General features: G+C 38.8%; 1 pseudogene; it reads right to left on the bottom strand.

Annotated features, from left to right (window-relative positions):
- Positions 1-3,341: 3,341 nt before the first annotated feature.
- On the bottom strand, positions 3,342-3,460 carry LOC138990066 (5S ribosomal RNA; annotated as a pseudogene).
- Positions 3,461-4,896: the final 1,436 nt, after the last annotated feature.

The following is a 4,896-nucleotide window of genomic DNA, read 5'->3' as shown; positions in this document are numbered from 1 at the left end:
ATGGAACAGAAAAGAGTCCAGCAGCAGACCCACACACCTACAGTCAATTTGACACACAGGAAACATGAATATACAATGGGGGAAAGACAGTCTCCTCTGCAAGTGGTGTTAGGAAAGTTGGACCACCACATGGAAATCAATGAAATTAGAACACTCTCTCACACCATACACAACAACGAACTCAAAATACTTAAGGACTTAAATCCAAAGATCACATCATTTAAGTTTTAAAGGAAATCATAGGCAAACTATTTGGGGCCATAAATCGTACCAGTGTTCCCTTAGGCCAGTTTCCCAAAACAATAGAAAGAAACAGGGTTTCCCTGGTAGTTCAGTGGTAAAGAATACACCTACCAATGCAGCAGACACAGGTTCAATCCCTGGCTCAGGAAGATGCCACCTGGGGCAGAGCAACAAAGCCCCTGTGCCACAGCTGCTGAGCCTGTGCTCCAGAGCCCGGGAACCAGAACTACCCAAGCACTCGAGCCCTAGAGCCTGTGCTCTGCAAGAAGAGGAGCCACTGCATGAGAAGCCCATGCACTGCAACTAGAGAGAGCCCACTCAGCAAGAAGACCCAATACAGCCATAAATAAGTAGATAAATAAAATTATATAAGAAAAAAATGCGACCTAATCTAACTTGTGAGCTTTTGCACAACAACCTCTAATCAATATTCTATGTAACCTAGATGATAAAGAACCTGAAAAAAAAAAAAACAGATTTCTGTATGACCACATCACTAGGCTGTACAGATAAAATTAACACAACATTGTAAATTAACTCTAAACCAACATAAAACAAAATTTTTTTCAGCGATTAAGATGATAAATGTTATAATATGCATGTTACCACAATAAAGAAAATTTTAGGAATATAAAATAAAATCAGATTAATGTAAATAAAATACTTAGGATTAAACCTGACTACAAAGATGAAAGATTTATATGCTGAGAACCATATATCCCATGCTTTGAATTTATACCAGTAATATTTTTAAATGGCCATACTACCCAAAGAAATCTACAGATTTCATGCAATCCCTATCAAATTCCCCAGCATATTTTTCACAGAAGTAGAACCAATGATCCTAAAATTTACACGGAAACATACATGACCCAGAATTGCCAAAGCAATCCTGAGAACCAAGAACAAAGCAGAAGGCATAACCCTCCCAGACTGCACACAACACTATGGAGCTACAATATTCAAACAAGGAGGTCCTGGCACAGAAACAGTCCTATGGAACAATGGAAAAGAACAGAGACCCTAGGATCAAACCCACACGCTCATGGCCAATTAATCTTCCACAGTGGAAGCAAGAATATATTGAGTTGGCCACAAATATCATTTGGATATTTCTGTATGATGCTACAGAAAAATTTGAAGGAACAATTTGGCCAACCCAACCCAAGTGAGAGAAGACCATCTTCCCATCAAGTGCTCTTGGGAAAGTGGTACAGCCATAGGACAGTCACTGAAATTACAACCCACACACACACCATTCACCAAAAAGGAACTAAACTGGCTTGAAGACTCAAATAAGAGGCAACAAACCATTAACTCCTAAAGGAAAAAGTAGGCTAAGCATTCTTTGACAGAAATCATAGGTCAGTCTCTAAAGGCAGTAAAAAATAAACTCAAGATATACAGATAGGACCTAATCAAGCTTACGATGTTTTACACAGCAAGGGAAACCCAGAAAGATAATGATTAAAAAAAAAAAAAAAAAAACCCATGGGAGAAAATAGTTGCAAACTTTGAGATCAAGACTCAGATGTGAAGAACTGACTCCTTGGAAAAGACCCTGATTCTGGGCGAGATCGAGGGCAGGAGGAAAAGAGGGTGATAGAGGATGAGGTGGTTGGATGGCATCACTGACTCAATGGACATGAGTTTGAGCAAGCTCAGGGAGATACTGAAGGACAAAAAAGCCTGGTGTATTGCAGTCAAAAAGGTCGCAAAGAGTTGGACACAACTGCCCAACTGAACAACAAAAACATGCACACCACTACACAAAATATATAATCAACAATGACCACAGGGAACTTTTCTCAGTACTCACTATATGGTACTTTTTAAAAGAGAAAAATAATAGATATATGAATAAATAAATCCTTAGGCTCTACAAGTGAAACCAACAGAGCACTATAAATTGGCACAATTTTATTATCAATGCAAACCTTAAAGAATAACTAAGATGGTCAATGTTATGCTGTACATATTGTATCACAATAAAGAAACTTGAATAATACTGAAATGAAAACAAAATGGTAGCAAAAGATTAAATTATTTAGAGATCAACCTAAACAAAGAAGTGAAATACTTATATCCTTAGAACTATAAAACATTAATAAAGGAATTTGAAAAAGATTTAAATAAATGGGGGAATATCACATGTTCTTTTAGCAGAAGAATTGTTAAAATGGCCATACGACCACTAGAAATCTACAGATTTAATGAAATCTCTATCAAAATGGTCATGGACATTTTTATGCAGAACTAGAACCAAAAATACTGAAATTTATATGAAATCATAAATGACCCAGTATTGCCAAAGAAATCCTGAGGACAAAGAACAAAACCAACCTATGGATCAATGGAACAGAAGAGACAGCCCAGTAATAAACCCACAATCAGTTAATCTGGCATAGAGGAAACAAGAATATACAATGGGGAGAAGATAATTCCCTCAACAAGTGGCATTGGGAAAGCTGAACAGCTGCATGGAAATCACACGGAAACTATATCACACCATACACAAAAATGAAATCAAAATGATTAAGGCATCACACCATGTAAGTCTGAGAAGAAATCACAGACAAAACATTCTCTGACACAAAATGTATGAGTGTTTCCATAGGCCAGTCTCCCAAAGCAATAACCATAAAATCAAAAAGAAATAAATCTTACCTAATCAAATTCAGGAGCTTTTGCACTGCAGGGTAACCATAAACAAAATGAAAAGACCACCCACAGAATGGGAGAAAATATTTGCAAATGATGGACCAGACTAGGGGCCACTCCTCAAAATATACAACAGTTCATTCACTTCAATAAAAAAAAAAAATCCATTCAAAATATAGGCAGAAGATCTACATAGACATTTTCCCAAAGACATATGGCCAAAGTGAAGTTGCTCAGTCATGTCTGACTCTGTCCGACTCCATGGACTGTAGCCTACTAGGCTCCTCTGTCTATGGGATTTTCCAGGCAATAGTACTGGAGTGGATTGCCATTTCCTTCTCCAGGAGATCTTCCCAACTCAGGGATCAAACCCAGGTCTCCCGCATTGTAGACAGACGCTTTACCATCTGAGCCACCAGGGAAGTCCAAAGAAAAAAAGCCCAGGGCACCCAGTATTCCCAGGTGGTCTCCCATTCAAGTTCTAACCAGGCCTGACCCTGCTTAGCTTCCGAGATTAGACGAGATCGAGTGCGTTCAGGGTGGTATGTCCATAGACAAATATTTATTTGAGCCCCTGTTTTGGGGCGGGGGAGGCAAGAGTACTGGAGTGGGTTGCCATTCCCTTCGCGAGGAGATCTTCTCGACACAGGGATTAAACCCAGGTCTCCAGCATTGAAGGCAGACACTTTACCGTCTGAGCCACCAGGGAAGTCCATGTGACAAAAGGCACATATAAATATGTTCGACATTGATAATTATTAGAGAAATGCTAATGGAGAAGGAAATGGCTATCCACTCCAGCACTCTTGCCTGGGAAATCCCATAGACGGAGGAGCCTGATAGGCTACAGTCCAAGGGGTCGCAAAGAGTCAAACACAACGGAGCAAATTCACTTCACTTCACTTCAATGATATCTATCAGTCAGTGATCACCACAAAAGTATCAGAATTTCCATAATTAAAATGTCTCCAAATAAATTCTGGAGAGGTTGTAGAGAAAAAGGAGCCCTTCTATACAGTCAAAATATATATTTGTTCAGCCACTATGAAAACAGTATGGAGGTTCCTTAAAAATTAATTTATTTAGGGCTTCCCTGGTGGCTCAGTGATAAAGAATCCCCTGCCAAAGTAGGAGGCATGGTTTGATTCCTGATTCAGGAAGATCCCACATGCCAATGTGCAGCTAAGCCCGTGCCCTACAACTACTGAGCCTATGCTGTAGAGCCCAGGAACCTCAACTACTGAGCCCATGTGCTGCAACTGCTGAAGCCTGCAGGCCCCAGAGCCTGTGCTCCGCCACAAGAGAAGCCACAGCAACGAGAAGCCCACGCACAAACCTGATCCCTGCAACAAGACAGAGGCTCACGCAGCAACAAAGACCAGCACAGAAAAGAGTAAATAAGGTTATATGTTTTAAAGAATAACTTATTTATAAAACAGAAACACACAGATTTAGAGACCAAGAGAACAAACATCCTTACCAAGGGGAAAGGTGGTGGGAAGGGATGAATTAGGAGTAGTATTAACATATGCATACAACTATACACAAAACAATCGACGGGACCTAAAGCATAGCACTGGTAAATCTGATCAATACACTGTATAACCTATATAGAAAAAGAATCTGAAAAAAAATAGATTTATGTATAAGCACACTCTAGGCTATACAAATAAACCTAATACAACAAAGCAAATTAACTCTTCTCCAATACAAAAGAAAAACTTAAGAAATGATTAAGATGATAAATGTTCTGTTATGCATATTTTACCATAATATAGAAATTTGAAAAAAATAAAATTACATCAAAATAAATAAAACACAGGAACAAAGCTGGCCAAAGAGGCAAAAGACTTATATACTATGAACCATAAAATATTGAGAAAGGAAACTGTAGGTGATGCAAAAAATTGGAAATATAGGCCATGCTCTTGAATGGTAAACATTAATGTTGCTAAAACGGTCATACTATGAAAGCAGTCCAAAGATTTAATG

The sequence above is a fragment of the Bos mutus genome, chromosome 11, assembly GCF_027580195.1.
Source record: "Bos mutus isolate GX-2022 chromosome 11, NWIPB_WYAK_1.1, whole genome shotgun sequence".
Taxonomy (NCBI): Eukaryota; Metazoa; Chordata; class Mammalia; order Artiodactyla; family Bovidae; genus Bos; species Bos mutus.
The sequence above is the reverse complement of the archived record's forward strand: the minus strand, read 5'-3'. Positions and strand labels throughout refer to the sequence as shown.